Below are 23,104 nucleotides of genomic sequence, written 5' to 3'. Positions count from 1 at the left end.
GTCCTAAAATTCCTAAAAATCCTACATGGACACAAATCCAGATTTGGGAACAAAGATTAGGACACGCTCAAAATATTGTGATTGAATAACTGGTCACATGTTATATGTATAAAAAAACGTTTGAATAGCATTATATTCACAATATTCTGAGTGTGTCCGAATCATTGTTTACAAATCACTTTATCAATTGATCACTTAAACCAACTTATGACAGGTCGTAAGCCATGAAAATCCCCCGACTTCCATATGTCCCTTCATCCATGTCGAGATATCGCTTATTATATTGTCTACACTCAACGCTACCGATTACGTATTTTGTTGACGCATTGAGCATTGTTGACTTAGTAGTATGGTAATATAACACTCTCCTTATCATTCATCGTTCACTTTGTGTAATACCACTTAAACACAACTAATTAATTACTACCGATTTTGGAATAAAAATTCCATAATCAGGTCAATTGTAGAGTTAAATAAAATGATTACGATCTTCTATTAATACAGAGGCGCAGAATTAATCACCATATCGGAAGATACAAACAGATTGATAAAAAGGGGTCAAATCGCTTACTCAACAACGTCATATATCAAAAATCGTCAATTTTCAGTAGTGCATGTTTCCGGAATGCCCAGAAAACGTACTATATATATCCCAGCAAAAGTGGCATATTTTAAACATGATATTTCCCCGCCACAGGGCAGAAAGTGTTGTTTTCGCATTTTGAAGAAAAGGTATTGTTTAATTATTTTTGTGAATAAACTTAATATATTTCAAATGGAGAAAAAACATTCGGGTTTTACCTAAAAAGATCTGTTGTGCAGTATATATTTATAAATATAATGTATATTTTTATTATATTTTTAAACTTAAAAAACATTTTCCTGAATAATCAAGTTTTTTTGATTTATGACGTTCTTGAAAGGAGTGCACGATATATCAAAAATCGTCAATTTTTAGTAGTACATATTTCCGGAATGCCCAGAAAATCCAGAATATCCTAGCAAAAGTGGCATATTTTTAACTTAATATTTACCCGCAACAAGGTAGCAAGTCTTGTTTTTGCATTTTGATGAAAATGTATTGTTTAATTATTTTTGTGAATAAACTTAATATATTTCAAATGGAGAAAAAACATTCGGGTTTTACCTAAAAAGATCTGTTGTACAGTAAAAAGTTCAATAAGTGGCTTGATATGTTTTCTTTTAATTCATTGTATTATATTTTTTAACCTTAAAAACGATCTCCTGAAAAATCACGTTTTTTGATATATGACGCTGTTGAAAGGAGTGCGCGAAATGTGTATCAACACTGACGGCAGTCACTTGACGGATAAAATCTTTTCTATAATTAAAATATAACTTTGTTTTATAATCACAATAAATATTTTATTATAACTTAATTATAATGTCTACCGGTTTCGAAGCTAACCGCTTCTTTAGTAAACCGGTAGACATTATTATTAAGTTACAATTACAATATGTTTTAAAATCACTACAAAAAATTATAGTGATTTTAAAACATAGCTGTATTTTAATTGTGAAATGGAAAAGCAAAAATTAGTGCTTCTAATATAAATTATAATCTTTTCAACTTAACAAAAAAGTTGTAACGATCCAAATAAAGATTACCATTACTCAAAAAAAAAAAATTAAAAAACAAAATTGGATGATTAGTTTTGCGCCACCAAAAGACTTAAATTATTATTTTTATTATTCTTTGGAAGAAAGAGAAAGTTATAGTTTCAGTTAAAGCAAATAAAAACCTATCAGCGGAAGCTAAACTGGCAGTGCACAACGGAGTCCTGGTTCCAACTCTGATGTATGGAAGTGAAACATGGAGTTGGCAAAAGAAGGATGAAAGTAGACTGAATGCAGTCGAAATGCGATCTCTCAGAAGAATGTGTGACAAAACGATGTATGATAGATGTGCGAATAGTGAAATAAGGAAGGAATGCAAAGCTGAGATAAGCATTATCGATAAAATTAAGAAAGGTGTGTTGAGATGGTTTGGACATGTAGAACGAATGAGTGAGGAAAGAACGGTAAAATTAATTTATGAGGCGAATGTTAGCGGGAAAAGAAGCAGAGGAAGACCGAGAAAAACATGGCACGATCAGGTATGCCAAATACTTGAAAGTGGTCAGGTTAGGAGTCGTAACAATCGGCGGGTATGTATGAGGAGATGCATGAACGTGAAAGAGGCGAAGAAAGTTTGCAAGGACAGAGTGGTGTGGCGCTCTATTCTCTCTGCCTACCCCTGCGGAGAAGCGGCTTGATGGTTAGTTAGTTAGTTAGTTAGAAAGAGAAAGAACAAAAAGGAATAACAATGGTAGTATTTCATTGGTTAATTATTATGGATGCGTCTTTATTAACTGCTTTACTTATTTCTAATTTTTCTACATAGATTATCTAAACGAAGACCAGTTTCATTTAATATGTAAAAATGCTTTTAATTCGATGAATAAGGAGTCTTGGTAATTTGAATTTAAGCCAAGCAGAAAGCGGAGTTTCATCGAGTGAGTTTTTCTCAGAAACGAGTAATTTTAACGACTGGAAAACTGCAGAAACACACTTCGCTCACGAAACGGCGGCAAATAGGAGAAAACAAAATGGCCGGCATTAAAAACGCGGGAAACGAAGCAGACGTGCTAGACATATTGCCCGCCAGAAGTAAAAATTGAAAAATGCAACGAGAATTTTCATTTATGAACAGACATGGTATGTTTTTCGTGTTCCTTGCAATTGCAGGAGCACTCAGTGTACCCAGTGGTCTTCAAATTTACTGACGCTTTTTGCGTAATGGCAACAATAAATATCGCAGGCTAAGAAAACTCTAATATCTCTCATAAAACTCGCTATACTTTTGTTAAAACAATGTGTGAACCTTCTAGATTCTAGACCAGAGGTTCCCAAACTCTTTTATCTCGTAGACCCCTTGCCTTACCTGATATTGATTTTTATCCAATTCATTAACTTCAAATGTATTTTTGACAGCCGGTATATGTAGTGTTACTCACTTTGAACCACACATGTTAGGTTTTATACATTTATATTTTAAATTCAAATTAAAACATAGACCCCTTGCAAGTTGTCATAGACCCCTGGGAGTCGATATAGACCACTTTGGGAATCACTGTTCTAGACGGTACGATCTGAGAAACTGAGATCTGAGATTCTACGAAATAGGTAGGGCGTTTGCGCACTACATGGAATTTTACCATCCGACTTAGTATTTTAATGTTTTAGAATTTAGTACATAAACATGATGACAAGGTTCTTGTCGAAACCGGTTAGATAAAGTGTACCAATAAAAAAGTGGTTAAAACAAAGTTGTTTTATTTTATAAAGTTTATAAAATGTGCCAAAGTGGTTAAAAAATGTGCCACAAAGTGGCGAAAAACATTCAAGAAATAGATCATACTTTCTTGTTATTTTATGTATCTGCATGTTCATGTCTTAAACTTATAAAAACTCTATTTATTTTTGTAACTTATACTTATGTTTTGTAAGCAATAACAACTCTATATTTTTTTGTAATTTGAATTTTCACTTGTAAAAGCCCTCTGGGCGTTTGTGTGAATAAATAAATAAATAAATTACCCAATCGAAACTTACCAATATCGATATAGTTTTCATAATTCTATCCCGTGTTTGTTGCCTAATGAACCGTGTGAAAACGCGCATTTTGCATAATTTATTGAATATCTAAATGGGCAGTTACCATTGCTCATCCTACGAGGGAATGGGATTTACATTCGCGCCGGCACATTAAACAATGACACCGTTTTATAATCAATAATTGAACTTTACCAAGCATTATCGATAAAATAAAGAAAGGTGTGTTGAGATGGTTTGGACATGTAGAACGAATGAGCGAGGAAAGAACGGTAAAACAAATTTATGAGGCGAATGTAATCGGAAAAAAGCTTCCGAAACTAGTAGTTAAAATAAAATAAATATAACTAAATTTAAAAACAAGTGTTTTTCTTTAAAAATTTTATCATGTTTTACCACAAAGTGAATGCCTATATTTAAGGACCGTCAGTCCGTTTAATCTTCACATTCGTTTGAAAATGCCATAACTAGGCGAAACAGTTGCCATAATATTATTTTTTGTATGTTTTTTTTTTACATCTTGGTAGACTCAAAAAATCTATGTTTGATTTAATTTAATTTAATTTGACAATTAATACATAAATTAAAATGGACTTCCATATTCTTCTTCATCTTTGATGAAATGTAAAAAATTAACTCCTATAGTACTACCATCACGCCGTTTCCCCGCAGGGGTAGGCAGAGAGGGTGGAACGCCACACTCTTCTGTCCTGACATACACTCCTCGCCTCCTTCACATCCATACATCTAGTCATACATGGCCTCCGATTACGCAGACTTTTGGCACCGCCAGATTTTAGGTTCTGATCGATCTGATCGTGCCAAGTCTTTTTCGTGCAATAACTCCTATAATTGGAGATAATCCAGTTTTGTGAACAAGTATTTGAAAACAATTAAAATGTTGGAAAATTTACATAGTTGGTACTTTTTTTCTATATAGAAACTCTCGAAATGTTGGGATAAAAATCGTCTCGGGTGTAGGGGATGAACGGATGACACAGGACACGTGTAAAGTTGCGAATGATTGGCACCAGCGGAAGATAAATAAAAATACACTAGCAATATGGAGACACATCGTTTGTACATTTTCGAGTGTGTACGTCACAATCAAATTCGTACGCTCGCGTGAATTCGGAATGAAATCGACAACGGAGGGTAGGTACCGACATATGGAGACAGGGTTGGAAAGTAAATGAAACATGTTAGCCAATGCTTTTGAAAGTATAGATTTATTTAATATATTGTTATCGACCTTGAAGTCTGGACTTTCTCAGCATTTCTTCTCCATGTTATAATGGATAAATTTAAACGTTGTGTTTCACTCTCTCTTGCTGCTCGCTGATAGTGTGTGAAGGAGACGTGTATTTGCCAGTGCTTACCATTTGTTATTTTATTATTATTTCATGTTTAAGACTTTTTGTTTCTCTATTAGTGTATTCATTAGTGTATATACGTATTATGTTAAAGGCTTTAGCCATTTAATAAATTAATATTTATCAATATTATCACATTTTGACGTCTCAACATAGATGAAGAAGAATATCCATGCAAGGATTTTTATCTGGATCTAGGTCCGATATCTGGAACGTGTCACTTGCTAACTATAGAGCAGGAATTATTTCAATACTTCAGGCTGATGTATAATTCCTTGTCCAATATGTTCATCCTTGTTTAATAAACTTCATTCAATTCAAACCCATATCCGTACTCCAATGATGCATAGGGCACTGCATCATATAAACGCAGTATTATCTTGATCGTTAACACACGAAGGAAAGGTGATCAGCCCTCCGCTTCCGGTAACAGTCCAAGGAAATATTGGATAAATATAAGAGTGAAAAAATCACTTACATTTATTTGACCCTCCCCAGGAATCGAACCCGGGACCACCAGTGCGGTAGCTGAGCTTGCTGACCATTACACTACGGAGGGGGGGTATTAGCATTACAACATCGAAAAAATAAAGTACCTAATAATGGCAAAATAAAAAAATATAAAATAAAGAAATAAACTTAAACTTCATTATTAGTGAGATTTTCATTGTTGGATGCTAGATGCCTTTTTTTATAAATAACAAAAGAAAAAAATTACATTTTGGAACAAATATTTCTCTTTTTATGAGTACAAATATATAAAATTTAAATATCGTTTGAACGCTATCCAGACTTTTTACGATTGTGAATGCATTTCTTAAAATAAGTTTTATTATTTCATTTGCATAGTGTAGATACGGGATTTCGATTGCACCTCGTATCGATTCAAACTCACAAGAAGAGCATTGTTTACACAAAGGAAATTGAAATGGCTGCATTGTCTGCTGGTTTTACTCAAATATGGATCAAACGAGCGGTTACATGTATGTTTTTTTTACATATCGCTCACTCCTTTCAACAACGTCACATATCATTTTTTTTCATGAGATCGTTTTTAAAGTTTAAAAATATAATTAAATGTATTAAAAATTAATATCAAGCCACTTATTTAACTTTTTACTGTGCAACAGATCTTTTTAGGTAAAACTTCATTTAAAAAATATTTAAATATAAAACAATACATTTTCTTCAAAATGCAAAAACAACACTTTCTGGCCTGTAGCGGGTAAATATAAAGTTTTAAATATGCCGCTTTTGTTAGGATATAGTACATTTTCTGGACATTCTGAAAACACGCAAAATTAAAAATTGTTGATTTTTGATATATGACGTTGTTGAACGGAGTGAGCGACATGTGAAGTTACACGCAAGGAAGTTTTATTTTATTGTAATTATACATAAACAAGCCCTGGTTCTAGCCTTAATGTAAGGCAGTGAAGCATGTAGTTACAAATTTGCATTTTGGTTTGGTAATCTACGTAAAAAAAAATGACATCTCAACATAGATGAAGAAGAATATGAAAATCTTGGCATTTACGAGGCTTACGACCGTCATAAGCTGGTTAAAGTGATCACTTTACTCACGTGTATCATTCACCAATTCTACCCATAATTGACAATCAAACTACTCAAATTCTTGGAACTTATAGATATATTGATCAAACTCGAAACATAGTGTTTAAATTCACTGGAACTTAACTAGAGACATCAATTGGTGTGATCTTCATCTATGTTGAGATGTCAAAAAATAATACAACTCTTTCATGTCCTTTAGACTGTTCCGAAGTTTACCCATTATTCAATAAGTACTTTCATTAATTAATTCGTAATGGTATATCATGTACTAGTATGTTCACTCATTTCACCAAAGATGTCTCTAGTGAAGTTCTGGTGAATTTAACACTTTGTTTCGAGATTGATGAATATTTCTAGAAATACCAAGAACTTGAGTAGTACGGTTGAAATGATAAATGTTACACGTGTATAAAGTGATCACTTACCAAACTATGATAGTTCTTTCACCCAGTAAATACCCAGACTTCCATATTCTTCTTTATCCATGTTGAAAAGTTAAAAAAATAAAATATCTTCTTCATCTCTTTACTCGACGATTTTCACCATACAGCTCTCTGAAGCTTAACGCTTTTTCTCTCTCAAATTTGAGAACGACTTTTCTTGTCGAAATTGAATAAGAATTTTCTTGTTTTTTTAGCAGAGAATTTGAAATTTAACCCACAGCAGGTATCGCTAATTGCTCTGAAAAAGATCTCGGCTCCTCAAATGCAAGACGACGAGATATTCTCCTAATTCACGGTTAATTACTGCATCTTCTGTCCGCGGTCTGGGGCCATCTTGGATCCAGGAAATTCAATTAAGATTAAAGTTTGAAACGGGAATTATGAGAGTTATTTTCTCGGGAAACATTTCATTCTACCGGATGTAAAATATTTCAGAAAGAGTCTTTTATTTTACTTTCGAGACGGTCAATATTTGGACTTATATTTTAGGCTTAATAATGAACATAGCAAAGCATGTAATAGGGTGATACCTCCGATTATTGGCATCTCCCAATTTTTTGCAAGTAACGATTATTTTGTGTACAAATGTACAAGTGTACAAATTATGGACACTGTTTTTTGGTGTTGTATTGATTTAAATATGCTGTATTAATTATATAGCTAAATTTATTTTATTATTATTAATTTAAATATGCTGTATTGATTATATACTAGCTTATTAGTCGAAATCTTTTTCAGAGCAATAAGCGATACCTGTTGTGGTTTGTATCTCAATTTACAACATTTTCAGTGTGTCCAAATACGTGCATAGGGCACTGCGTCATATAAACGCATCTCTTATTATAGTGATAAAATATTTATTTGACCCCCCCTGGGAATCGAACCCGGGACTTCCAGAACGGTAGCCGAGCGTGCTGACCATTACACAACGGAGGCGTTGGTTGTCACTAATGGGTAAAATTGGTGAATGTTACACGTGCGTAAAGTGATCACTTAAACCAGCTTTTGACGGTCGTCAAACCCGCAAATGCCCAGACTTCCATATTCTTCTTCATCGTTGATGAGATGTCAAAAAATAACATGAAAAATAACTCCTTTAAATGGAGATAATTCAGATTTGTGAACAAGTATTTGGACACACACAGAATGTTGTAAATTTTTTAAATGGTTCATTCATTCATTGTTTTAATCATAAAAACCAAAAAAAAAAACAATACTATTGATACTTAGATCGTTCACTCTTCAGATGATAGCGTATGGAAAAATTAATATGTTTTTTCTAACTCTATTTCCTCAAAAAATTCGGAGTGAGTTTCAATAAAGCATAAGTTGCAATATAATTATTTATTTAAGAAATGGGTCTCGTCTATAATTTAAAATCCAAATTTATTTTTTTTACTACATTAAAGGTCGTCAACAAATTTCCTTTGGTACATAAAAAATTCAAAGTGAGATGGTTTTTATGTTCTGTTTACGTACCGAAAACCGCTAATTAAGGAAAAAACAGGGGTAGCAAACCATTGTACATAAAATATTTATCATTAAATAAATCTCTTGTATTAATATTTTTTTAATTCTGGGCTCTAATCACACCCGAGTCATGACTGTCATTGCATGCAAAGGTCATCGTGGTATTGACTCGGTAGTGTTTATATGAATATAGGGTCCTGATATTGATCAGAGGAAAACCGAGGCAAACTTGGCATGATCAAGTCCATATTTCAAATATTATACTTTGGTGTGGTCAGGCCAGGAGTTGGAAAAATCAGCGGTTATGTATGAGAAGATATATGAATGTGCAAGAGGCTAAGATTGCTTGCAAAGACAGAGTGGTGTTGCATTATTGTTACTCTGCCTATCCTTGCAGTGAAGTAGCGCGATGGTTTGTTTGTTTTTTCTAGTTAGGGTACAGATTCATGGATAAAAAGATGAATGTGTTTATTGGCATCTAGGTTATGTGAGTGAAAGACAAAACTGCTGTATGAGAAGGAAAATGTAGAAGATATACTAATAAAAATAATAATATGTTATACAGTATCGAACAGATAAATTGAAACAAAACTTTTTTTCCGTATTTTCAATACCCTCTAAAAAAATTTTTTGGGGGTGTTCCTCGTATGGACCAGAGCTGCTTCTTTCAGTTACTGAGATGATGAGTAGCGAGAAGTATCACATAATTCTACTGGAAAAGATACTACCAGAGGTACAAAAACGAAGGTCAAATGGTAATGGAATATTTCAGCAGGATTTAACCCCCTGCCACAAATCTAAAAAAAATATGAAATTTTTCACACAAAAACAATGAACTGTGTTGAACTGGTCAAGAATTTTGCCAGACAAAAACCTTATTAAAATCTATCCGCTCTCCGAAATTGCACTACGGTGGAAAAGCTTATTTTGTCCACAATTCAGGTATGGATTCGAGACGAAATCATGGCATCCACGTACCAAAACCTCATATAATAGTTGCCAAGAAGAGTAAAATGTTTGATTGAACCCAAATGAGATATTATTAAACATTAATTTGTGATATAACTTGTAAACAAAAGATTTTACAAAACTTTTTACGAAAATACAACGAAAAAAGTTTTGTTTCAATTAATCTGTTCGATGCTGTAGGTGTCTACAAAACCAATTGAGACGAAGGTCTATGTCTAAGGTCTAGGTCTATATCCGAAAGAATATGGTAATCTGAGCATCCTAGGGCTAACGACCTACATGCTGGCTTTAGTGATCACTTAATACACTCATGTAACGTTCACCGTTCTGCCCATTACTGACCATCCAAATTGTTTTTTTTGTTGTTAAAAGATGTACATATACACTGTTGTTGGATTTCATTAATATATTAGTTATAATTTTGATGGTTTTCGAATTTTGGTTGGACGGTCGCGTCCTCAGATGAGAATTTGTGAAGTATATAGCTTTCATCAATTTAAAATAATCCCCTCAATATCTGACAATAGAAAGAAAAATCCATAAATAAAGTGTAATTTACATTTACCTATATTAATATAAAGGTTAATTATCCAGGCCACGATATAAATAATAATAATTGTTTTTTTTGACATCTCATCAAAGATGAAGAAGAATATGGAAGTCTGGGCATTTACGGGGCTGACGACCGTCATAGGCTGGTTTAAGTGATCGTTTTACACTTTACTTCCATATTCTTCTTCATCTTTGATGAGATGTTAAAAAATAATATGAAAATGATTCCTGTAATTGAAGATAATCCAGATTTTGTGAACAAGTATTTGGACACACTCAAAATGTTGTAAATAATAATAGTTATAATATAATAAAACCCTTATCCGCACCCCAATGGTGCATAGGGTACTGCGTCATATAAACGCAGTGTTATCTTAATCGTTTACGCATGAAGGAAAGGTGATCAGCCCTCCGCTTCATATACCAGTCCAGGGTAATATTGAATTAATATTACAGTGAAAAAATCACTTATATTTATTTTACCCCCCTTGGGAACCGAACCCGGGACCTACAGAACGGTAGCCGAGCGTGCTGACCATTACACTACGGAGGCGGACAAAATAATAATAAATGTTATTTTTTTTGTTGAAAATGGTTGTGTACCCCTTTTTTAGCCGCTTTGACTCGACTTAATTTAAAAAGCTTACCGCCATATATTATAATGAGTTAATTGCCAAAATTTCAGGGAACTTTTAATTGGGAAGAGGCTTTTTGTTTGCAAGCTTTTAATAATTATTATTACTACGCGGGCTCAGTTGCAATGGCTTCCGGCACTTTAGTATTTGATTGATTGTCATTCTTTTCAAAGTTGACTAATAAGAAATGAAACGAGGATGCTCCGTCTAGCGGTAACAAATTTAACTAAGCGATAGGCATCTAAAACGTCGTAATGTCTTCTCCCGGTTGATAAATTAAAAAGGCAATTAACAATAATTTAAACTAATAAATACACATATTTTATTTATTGTTTCGGCATTGACTTTGTGGTAAGACATGTTACAATGATTAAAGAAAACTTTCCTAACTTTCTCCTCTCCTTATTTATAGAACAATTTTATATTTTATATTTTAATTTATATACAGACCTGAATGATGGAAGTTTAACTTCCGAAACATGTAGTCTTTAATAAAACTCAAGTGGTATAAAACAAGTGTTTTCTTTAATCATTATAATAAATACACAAGTAAATGATTTATCTAAAAGTCCGTTATTAAATATGTTTCCAATCACTCATCATCCCTGATCCCTTTTGACTATGACTGCCAATCAACACAAAAATAATAAAGCAACTTGAGATCTACCCAAGCTCCTTTCCCTAACCGTTAAAACATTTTGAATTTTGTTAAATAGAAAGTGTTTTAGTATTAATTAGTCTTGATAAAGAAGCGGTTACCTTCGAAATCGGTAGACATTGAAATTAAGTTAAAATGAAATATTTATAGTGATTTTAAAACAAAATTATATTTTAATTATTAAAATAGAAAATCACAAAGTTAGTGCTTCGAATATAAATCATAACTGTTCAATCTGTAAGAAAAGTTCAATCAACTACAGATATAAAAAATGACATAAAAATTAAAATGACATTATATGTTAATCCAAGAAAAAAAAATTATGTTAATAACAAACATAAACGATAAATATGTAATATGGAAGTCCCTCTCCAAGCACAAGAACTTAGTCTCTTGATTGAAGAGAGCTGCGCTATTAATTTTGAGATCGTAAAAGTAGACATGTCTAGAAAATGGAATTAAATTATAAAGAAAGTTTTGTTACCATATTAAATAATAATTTAAAGAACAATGTTTTGATATTGGATCATATAATATATAGAACTGATCATATATACAGCCTATATACATATCCGCCTACATTCATTGTCCGCCTCCGTAGTGTAATGGTCAGCACGCTCGGCTACCGTTCTGGAGGTCCCGGGTTCGATTCCCAAGGGGGATAAAAATAAATATAAGTAATTTTTTCACTGTAATATTTATTCAATATTACCATGGACTGGTACCTGAAGCGGAGGGCTGATCACCTTTCCTTCATGTGTAAAACGATCATGATAACACTGCGTTTATAAGACACAGTGCCCTATGCACCATTGGGGTGCGGATAAGAGTTTAAAAAAATATATATATATACATATACAGCCTATGACGGTCGTCCCCAGACTTTGCCCAAACTTCCATATTCTCCTTCATCTTGAGATGAGATGAGATGAGATGAGATGAGAGGTCTAAAAATAATATAAAACTATAAATTTAATTTTTTATTACAGATGCTATTCTATGACGCTAGGCACTAAGAAACAATGACCGGACTCAAAAATGAATTAAAAAAAATACGGCCCGTTAGATATTGCATATAAAAATTCAAAATTTTCTGTCGGATTTTTCCATTCTTGACGCGATTATATTTGATTCAAATAACGACTTTCCGCGCAATTTCCTTAACGACCAAGTTTCCGAGGCATTAAACTTCATCCTTTTCAACTTATTTTGCTATATTCAAAAACGACTTTTGACTCCTCTGCCAGAGATGGCGTCCTATTATCACTTCTTTCCACAGATAAAAATGATAAATAATGTTTGATTGGCGGGATTTCTCCGTTGTCTTGTTTACTTTATTGACGTATTACAGTCTCGCGGTACGATAGTGTTGCCATTTTTGTAACGAAATATAAAGCACGTTCGATAAAACAGAATTATAAGACAAAAAAACGCATATAAAATTTTCCTTCACAAAATTTTGAGTGTGTCCAATTACTTGTTCACAAATCTGAGTGTCTCCACATGTCTCAACATACATTTTTTATTTTTTTCTTATTCATTTAATATATTTACATTTTTATTTATAACATAATACATTTGAATCATTTATACATATGGAGAACTTTTATATTTCGATTCGCTGTGTCTCTCCATAAAAAAGGACTGTGCTGTTGTGCTTGGAGAGGGACTTACACTCGTGGTTTAATGTTATATAATAAAAGATATAATAGTATTTTTTAAATATATAGAGCTTAAATTTTTATTATAAGTATTTTTATATCATCTATTTTTTTTATTTCTTCAGGGAGTTTATAGAAATGTTTGATTGAATATATTATTAGATTAAAACCAATATTTTAAGCTTTTCCACTTTTATTTTTATTTGACCAGCGACCGGGTTTCGTCGTTACCGACATCATCAGATTTATTTATGTTTGATTGAAGAAGAACATGGAAGTCTGGGCATTTACAGGGGTTACAACCCGTCATAAGCTGGTTAAGTGATCACTTTACACACGTGCAACATTCACCATTCTTATTTGATTTGGCGTTTAATTTGTAGAACTCCATTTAAATTTATGTATTACAGTTTTAACACGTGCTGTTTTAACACAAACTGACACTTAGAATTGTATAGCTACATAAGGACCGTAGTCTATTTGATCTTCACATTCGTTTGATAATGCCCTAACAAGGCGAAACAATTGTCACAATATAATTTTTTATGTGTTTTTGTTAATAAAATACAACTTAGTATACTCAAAAAATCTGTGTTTGATTTAAAATTAATACATAAATTCACCCTTCTTATTTATTGTAACTGCAGACTGTTAGTAGAATTCCATATTGAAATGTTGGGTAATATATACAAAATAAAACAAGGTTTGTAGGATTGAATTCTACATTTATTTATGTATATGTTGTATATAAACACTCAAGTGTTTGATAATGTCCTAAGAAGACGAAACGCGTTACGTATTAACATATACATAAATAAATGTACAATTCAATCCTACAAACCTTGTTTTATTTTGGATATATTACCCAACAATTCACCATTCTACCCATGATTGACAATCATACTACTCAAATTTTGGCAGTCATAAACTACATAATATTTGAGCCCTAGTATAATTGTAAATCATGGTTGAAATGGCGAATATTACACGTGTTCAAAGTGATCACTTAACCAGCCTATGACAGATCGTAAATCCTGTAAATACCCAGACTTCCATATTCTTCTTCATTTGCAGCTTTTTGACCTCTTGTATGTGACTCTGGCACAAATCTCTTCGACATTACGCATTCAATATTTTTGAAGCAAGAGCCTTACTCGTACTCGTAATTTGAAAAAGGTCTTAATTTATAATTAAGAACTACTGGAATTGCCCGTCGCCTTAGTATAATGGTCAGCACGGTCGACTACCGTACCGGAGGTCCCGGATTCGATTCCCAGGGGGGGTCAAATAAATAAAAGTGATTTTTTCACTCTAATATTTATTTAATATTACCCTGGGCTGGCACCTGAAGCGGACGGATGATCACCCTTCCTTCATGTGTTAATGATCAAGAGAACACTGTTTTTATGTGATGAAGTGCCCTATGCACCATTGGGTGCGGAAAAGGGTTAGAAGAAGAAGAAGAAGAAGAATTGCAAACAGATTTGGTTCTCAAGAAGATTTGTAATCGTTATAATGTGGATATTTGTTTCTTCGGCTAATAAGTGTGCCGAATACTGCACTGGGTTAAATTAACGTATGGACCGATTTCGAAATGACATTATTTATTTTTCAGGGGTGTCACAAACAATATGACACGAGTTTGACAGGCCGAAAGTGGGGTCCGTTCAAATCCGCTAACTGTATTTGAAAAAGCGAGAATTTCACAGTCGATACACGTGACTAGACCCTTCAGATCAGCTTTCGGCGCTTTTCCCTTTTGAGCAACGTCAAGAAGAAAGTTTCGCCGTTTCGCTTGGCGCTTTTCTCCCCAATTTAATTTTAATGGTGTTGTGTTACCATAGAAATAATTAATCTTTCCCTTTGAAGGACCAAACCATAATTTTAAAACATTTTAAAATTTAATACTGTTGAAATATTATAACATCGTGATACAGAACAAAAGTATTGATTTTACAGTAATTTATATTTTTAAGCTTGTATTCCATAAATATATTTTTATATTTCAAAATAAATATTCAATAAAGCATTCGTACATGCCTGGGTTTAACTGACTTCAATAGTAAGGTGGAGGAAAGGCAATTAAGACGGTATGGTTGAAAACAAAGTTGTTTTATTTTATAAAGTTTATAAAATGTGCCGCAAAGTATCTGTGAAAAACATTGAAGAACAAAACATTGAAGTATTTTTATAAAAAAGAAAAACACATATACAAATTTCTTTTAAAAAAGGCTTAACCCCCTTGAAAGTTTTCCCGATAACGCGGTACTTATCTCAACATATCGCTCACTCCTTTCAAGAACGTCATAAATCAAAAAACTTGTTTTTTCAGGAGAACGTTTTTAAAGTTTAAAAATATAATACAATATATTAAAAATAAATATCAAGCCACTTATTGAACTTTTTACTGTGAAACAGATCTTTTTAGGTAAAACCTGAAGGTTTTTTCTCCATTTGAAAAATATTCAGTATGTTTGAAAAAATAATTAAACAATACCTTTTCTTCAAAATGCAAAAACAACACTTTCTGCCCTGTAGCGGGTACATATTAAGTTAATAATATGCTTCTTTTACTGGGATATAGTACATTTTTTGGGCATTCCGAAAACATGCACTACTAAAAATTGATGATTTTTGATTGATGACGTTCTTGAAAGGAGTGAGCGATATGTGTTTACCAAAAATACTGAAATATATTAATGGTTAAAAACTTACCAATAGTAGTTAGGGCCAGCGTACACCAGTAGTAACTCTGTAAGTACTGCTTCACAACATCGGCTGATTCCGAATCGTGATACACCCAGTTTTTACTGCCGAAACCATTGTTTTTATATATGATATGATACAAACACCCGTTCCAATGGAAAATCACAAGCAAATAATGTATTAAACTCGTCGATCTGAACAGATTAGGGTAGTTTGTATGTCTCTCGGTCCTATCCATGAACGCCCAGAATCTGTATATTTTCACTAGACGAAACGAACGCAAGATAGAGTTGAAGCCGATGGAGAGGTAGAGGAAGTCTAGGGGCAGCAGGCACAGGCAGTCTATGTAGAAGGTTGTAGAGTTCATGTAGTGGTTCCTGAGCTTCACGGAGTCCGTCTGCAGGACCCCGTCCTCGAGGTAGCCCGTACGGAAGTGGAATATTATGTCCGCGAAGTACAGGAAGTCGGAGAGGTAGTCGAGGCAGAACCACACTATGATCGTTTCACCTGAAAGCAAGAGAAATAACCCTAATTATTATATTATCACCGTATTATTTTTTGACATCTCAACGAACTTCTATATATCGCTCACTCCTTTCAACAATGTCATATATCAACAATTGAAAATTTTTAGTTTATCTTTCGGAATGCCTAGAAAATGTTATATATATCAGCAAAAGCGGCATATTTTTAACTTAATATTTACCCGCTACAGGGCAGAAAGTGTTGTTTTTACATTTTGAAGAAAAGGTATTGTTTAATTATTTTTTTAAAGAAACTAAATATTTTTCAAATGGAGAAAAAACATTCAGGTTTTAACTAAAAAGATCTGTTGCATGGATCTGTTTTTGAAATGAATGAAAATAGTTCAATTAGTGGCTTGATATTTATTTTTAATACATTGTATTATATTTTTAAACCTTAAAAACGTTCTGCTGAAAATCAGGTTTTTTGATTTATGACGTTCTTGAAAGGAGTGAGCGACATATGAAATCAAGTTTATTGAATGTACCCGTAATTTGACAATGATCTAAATTTTTAATTAAGGTGTTGTAGAATTGCAAACAGATTTGGCTATCAAGATTTTCTTTAACCCTTGTAATATGCATATTTCGCTAAAAAATATGTCGACCACTGCCCTATGCGTCATTGTGTTGGGGCTACAGGGCAGAAAGTGTTGTTTTTGCATTTTGAAGAAAATGTATTGTTTAATATTTTTTTTAAATAAACTACAAATTTTTCAAATGAATGAAAAGACATTCAGGTTTTACCTTAAAAGATCTGTTGCACAGTAAAAAGTTCAATAAGTGGCTTGATATTTATTTTTAATTTTAATTTAACTTTAAAAACAATCTCGACGTTGTTGAAAGGAGTGAGCGATGTATATATGGTTCAATTTCGAAACATAGTGCTTGCACCACTAGAATTTTACTAGACACATCTATTGGTGAGATGAATGAAGTTTTTATTGAGCAGAAACTTTGTGTGTGAGGTCCGAATCCTGGAAAATAAATCACGTCAGAAAACATTCATTTTATATTATTATATTAACTTATAATTTTATTAGTTAATTTATTTACAACATTTTGAATGTGTTCAAATACTTGTACACAAATCTAGATTATCTCCAATTATAGGAGTTATTTTTTTACATTATTTTTATCTCAACATAGATGAAGAAGAACATTTTAAAACAAAGAATTAAATTCGAAATTCAAATGACATGTTTTATCGGATTGGTTGTCATTTTGTAACAATGAAAAGTAGACAAGATAACACATCGCGTGATAATCTATGTTTTACACCATTTTATGTGCGATAAAAGTGTAATAATTTGTGTTTAACTGTCACATTTTACCGTGAATAAGTACCCACTACTTTTGCAATACTGTTTTTTTGTAATTTATTTGAATTATGTATTTTACTAATGGTATAACTCTATCAATTTAAATTTTACCATAAAGTAAAATATGTCTCGCATTCTAAAACCAGTGAATCTAATTTTATGATTATATTATCGTAAGTAAACAAATTTATGGTTAATCCTTCCTGGTGTTGTGTACCTTGTACACATTGCTTCTAATAACCATAATATATCTATAAATATTAGAAATACATATTTTATTAAAATTAAACACTTGAATATTTAATGAGTTTTATGTTTATTTACGACCAGTTTCGAAAACGACAGATGTTTTCGTCTTCTGGTACAAATTAAAACAGCTTTAATTTGTACCAGAAGATGAAAACATCTGTCGTTTTCGAAACTAGTCGTAAATAAAAATAAAACTCATTAAAGTGGTTTATTCAAGTGTTTAATTTTAATAAAATAATCATGTCATTCCACAAAGTTAATGCCGGATCAATAAATCATATAATAAATACATAGCCATGATTTAAAGTATTCCTCCATAACATATTAACGCATTGATTAAAAAAATAAATTGCAATAAAAATCAGAATTTATCCGGTACATCGAAGGTATTTTATAAATACCGGAAACAAATTCGTGTATAAACAGCGCGTGAAGAGTGAACGGAACCGCGACACTATATTCGCATCTCACTCTTGCATACTTGCACTATGTAAGCGTGAGGAACTCAAAGCTCAATGTTCTCTGGCTAGCTAGCCAGCTAGTGGCTCTTGAGCTTTCGACAAGAGTGGACCTATGCTTGTTCTGTGAGCGTTGCCATTTTTAAGGTTTTCAGTAAATTAATCTAAATTATTTTAATTTTCTACTTCTTTTAGAATAAATTAAGGAGATTAATCGCAATTTTAATATTGTGTGACTACCCAACACCGGGACGTGCGTTTTATTTTGGCGCGTTTTATTTTAGCATGGCACTGTTTTAAAAATTCTATTAATTATTTTACATTTTTATTATTTATATATAAATTATAACCATATTTTAAAAAATGCAGAGACCAACCAAGCCACCTTGTGTGTCTTGTCGGTGGAGTTCTTTTTACACACGTTTTTTCATTGTTTTTATCTAATTTAACACACAAAAAAAGCAAAAAAATTAAAATAAAATGCTATTTTACAATTTACATAGAATTAAATCATGACCCATTCCTTTATTTTGCCTTTGTTCCATGTTATTTTGACATCTTACCTCCGTCGGCAACAAATTACAAATGTATAAAACGATATACTGAAGTGTTACTTCCATATTTATCGTTAATTCTTGGGACTATCAAACCTTCGATGTGGGTAAATCGTGTTATGTACTAGAAGATTTTTATATATTCTGTTCATTCACAATATTCCACGAACCGGTAGTAACTTTATGTGTTTATATATAGCTACACCAGATAAAGCTCCATTCCATGAAACGGGACATTTGTCAATGATAATGATACGCAATTAAAGCTGTATCTGCTTCAATATAATGATAATTGCAAGTACCTATCAGACTAGAAAACGTTTGAACATCAGTGCAACATGTGATCATACAAATTATTCAGAAAAACTAATTGCATTTACTGCACTAGTGCATACGATTTTAATCATTCATTTATTAATTCGCTAACACGGAAAAGAGGAAAATTTCCATTCTCATAACGAAGTTATGATACGGGCAATTTTTTTCAGTAAATTTTCAACAAATTACGAGAATTTTTTTTTTAATTTTTAAAAATTATTATTCAATAATTAGTAGACATTTAGTTATTCATTCTACAAGTAGATGACATATCGCTCACTCCTTTTAAGAACGTCATAAATAAAAAAAAACTGTAAAAACGTTTTTCAGGAAAACGTTTTTACAGTTTAAAAATATAATACAAAGTATTAAAAATAAATATCAAGCCACTTACTGAACTTTTTACTGTGCAACAGATCTTTTTAGGTAAAACCTGAAGGTTTTTTCTCAATTTTAAAAATATTTGGTTTATTTAAAAAAATGATTAAACAATATCTTTTGTTCAAAATGTAGAAACAATACTTTCTGCCCTGTAGCGGGTAAATATTAAGTTAAAAATATGCCTTTTTTGCTGGGATATAGTACATTTTCTGGGCATTCCGAAAACATGCACAACTGAAAATTGACGATTTTTTATTTATGACGTTCTTGAAAGGAGTGAGCGATATCAATATCAAAACATACTTAATGCAGTATCTTAGAGTACATCTTTATACTTTGCAAAGAGTGTCCTTAAGTTCAACTCAACACCATGTAAGGTCCTCACTAGGCTCCTGCAATGTGCCTCAAGCTATTGTCCTTAAAATTTTCAGGAAGCTTACATCAGAACCTAGACCTATGGCCACTTAAGAAATCAATCCAAAAGTAATGGAAGAACAGCTCATCGTTGATCTCTTGAAAGGCGAACCTATAGATGATGACCCAGAAGTTGTAGAGGAAGGCCGTGGAGACCACCATGGAACATCAGAACATGTTTTTAAGGTGACTTAATAAATCAGTCCCGAGGTATTGGAGAAGAGCTCACCGTTGATCTCTTTGAAGGCGAACCTATAGATGATGACCAAGAAGTTGTAGTGGAAGGCCATATAGACCACCATGGTACATCAGAACCTAGATCTATGGTAGCTTTAAAAAAATCAGTCCCAAGGTAATGGAGAAGAGCTCACCGTTGATCTCTTGGAAGGCGAACCTATAGATGATGACCCAGAAGTTGTAAAGGAAGGCCATGGAGACCACCATGGACCAGTAGTAGCAGAAGCGGCCCGCAGGATCGAACACGAAGGACCAGCCGGGCGCGAGCCCGCCGGGGCCCCTGCTCAGCCGCCCGCTCGTGTACGTTGAGCGCCTGCGCATACAATTCCTGCAACAAACACATTGCACATTGACATTTTCAATATGTATTTATTTATTTTTAACTCCAATGTATGAAAGTGAAACATGGAGTTGGGAAAAGAAGGATGAAAGTAGACTGAATGCAGTCGAAATGAGATCTCTCAGAGGAATGTGCGACAAAACGATGTATGATAGATGTTCGAATAGTGAAATAAGGAAGGAATACAAAGCTGAAATAAGCATTTTCGACAAATTTAAGAAAGGTATGTTGAGATGGTTTGGACATGTAGAACGAATGAGTGAGGAAAGAACGGTAAAACAAATTTATGAGGCGAATGTGATTGGAAAAAGGAGCCGAGGAAGACCGAGAAAAACATGGCACGATCAGGTATGCCAAATACTTGAAAGTGGTCAGGTTAGGAGTCGTAGCAATCGGCGGGTATGTATGAGGAGATGCATGAACGTGGAAGAGGCGAAGAATGTTTGCAAAGACAGAGTGGTGTGGCGTTCTATTATCTCTGCCTACCCCTGCGGGGAAGCGGCGCGATGGTTAGTTAGTTAGTTAGTTAGTTAACTTGAACTCCTACAACTTCCATCAGCTCAACTATCTGTACATCTAAAATCCAACTTTAATTTTTCTTATTTCACTTGGTGAATACTGTTTTTTAGAATCTATTGTATTTTGATCTATTCCGCATTATTTTAAAACGCCATATTACTCACTCCTTTCAAGAACGTCATAAATGAAAACAACTTGATTTTTCTGAAGATCGTTATTAAAGTTTAAGAATATAATTAAATGTATTAAAAATAAATATCGAGCCACTTATTGAACTTTTTACTGTGCAACAGATCTTTTTAGGTAAAACCTGAATGTTTTTTCTTCATTTGAAATATATTTAGAATACTTAAAAAAAATATTAAACAATATCTCTTCTTCGAAATGCAAAAACAACACTTTCTGCCCTGTAGCGGATAAATATTAAGTTAAAAATATGCCGCTTTTCTTGGGATATAGTACATTTTCTGGGCATTCTGAAAATTGTCGATTTTTGATACATGACGTTGTTGAAAGGAGTGAGGGAAGTGTGTAAAACACTTGTCAAAGACACATACATATTTTTTAACAAGTGTTTTGTACTCTCATCAAGTTTCGTATCGTCAACAATCGAATGTGATTGGATCGTACGTCACACTTTATTTGAAATGGCTAAATCTTTGAAATCCAATCATGCCAAATCCAATAAATCTCATTAATAGCCGTACAAAATGAATCCACCTAACCCCCCTCAGACCGCGTCCGACACGAAAAGACAAAAGACAATCGAACAAAATTAAAAAGGCGTAATTCGAGGGGCGGGGGGCTCGAGAAGGGGGCTCGCTTTATCAAGTGTCATTAGCCGAGCGGAGCGGGAAGGGGGTTGGCGGGGCGGGTAGGGGAGGAGAAGGGTTGAGACTCCCTTTGATGTGTAACCCGCCGGAGACGTTTAACAGGTAGGAGATAATTATTTTATCACCATTTCTGAATATTTGATGCGGTGGGGTTAGTCGAGAATACAATTTATTAACAAGTTTTGAGAAATCATTATTCGTTTTGAGTGCGTCCAAATCTTCAATTTTCAAGTTAAGATTTTCAATTTTTTTTATGGATTTATTTGGCCGATGGTTATGCTTGTAGAAAGAGCTACCGATATGCTGAACAATATCACGATGGATAATTATCTATTTCATATATATATATATATATATATATATATATATATATATATATATATATATATATATATATATATATATATATATATATATATATATATATATATATATATATATATATATATATATATATATATATATATATATATATATATATATATATATATATATATATATATATATATATATATATATATATATATATATATATATATATATATATATATATATATATATATATATATATATATATATATATATATATATATATATATATATATATATATATATATATATATATATATATATATATATATATATATATATATATATATATATATATATATATATATATATATATATATATATATATATATATATATATATATATATATATATATATATATATATATATATATATATATATATATATATATATATATATATATATATATATATATATATATATATATATATATATATATATATATATATATATATATATATATATATATATATATATATATATATATATATATATATATATATATATATATATATATATATATATATATATATATATATATATATATATATATATATATATATATATATATATATATATATACCACCGACAAGCCACCTTGTGTGTCTTGTCGGTGGAGTTCTATTTTAATACATTTTTTATTGTTTTCAACGTTTTAACCTAATATATACACAAAAAAGAGAAAAAAATCAAGAATATAAACATTTTATAATTTTCATAAAATTAGACTACTCTTGATCATTTACCCATTCCTTTATATTGCCTTTCTTCCATATTTTATTTTGACCTCTAACATCCGTCGGCAACAAAATAAAAATGTTCGGAACGATATATTGCAGTGTTCGACTCCCATATTTATTGTTAATAAGAGTCAGGAGTCAATGGTTGGTCAGAGGAAAACCGAGGAAAACTTGATCAAGTATCTCAA

General features: G+C 32.2%; 1 pseudogene; it reads left to right on the top strand.

Moving 5' to 3' along the window:
- The first annotated feature begins 15,811 nt into the window (after window positions 1-15,811).
- On the top strand, window positions 15,812-20,414 carry LOC148298482 (uncharacterized; annotated as a pseudogene).
- The last annotated feature ends 2,690 nt before the right edge of the window (window positions 20,415-23,104 follow it).

This window comes from Brachycentrus maculatus, unplaced genomic scaffold (genome assembly GCF_059751285.1).
Source record: "Brachycentrus maculatus isolate JH-2025_06_01 unplaced genomic scaffold, ASM5975128v1 h1tg001974l, whole genome shotgun sequence".
Taxonomy (NCBI): Eukaryota; Metazoa; Arthropoda; class Insecta; order Trichoptera; family Brachycentridae; genus Brachycentrus; species Brachycentrus maculatus.
This window is presented reverse-complemented; position numbering and strand designations above follow the sequence as displayed.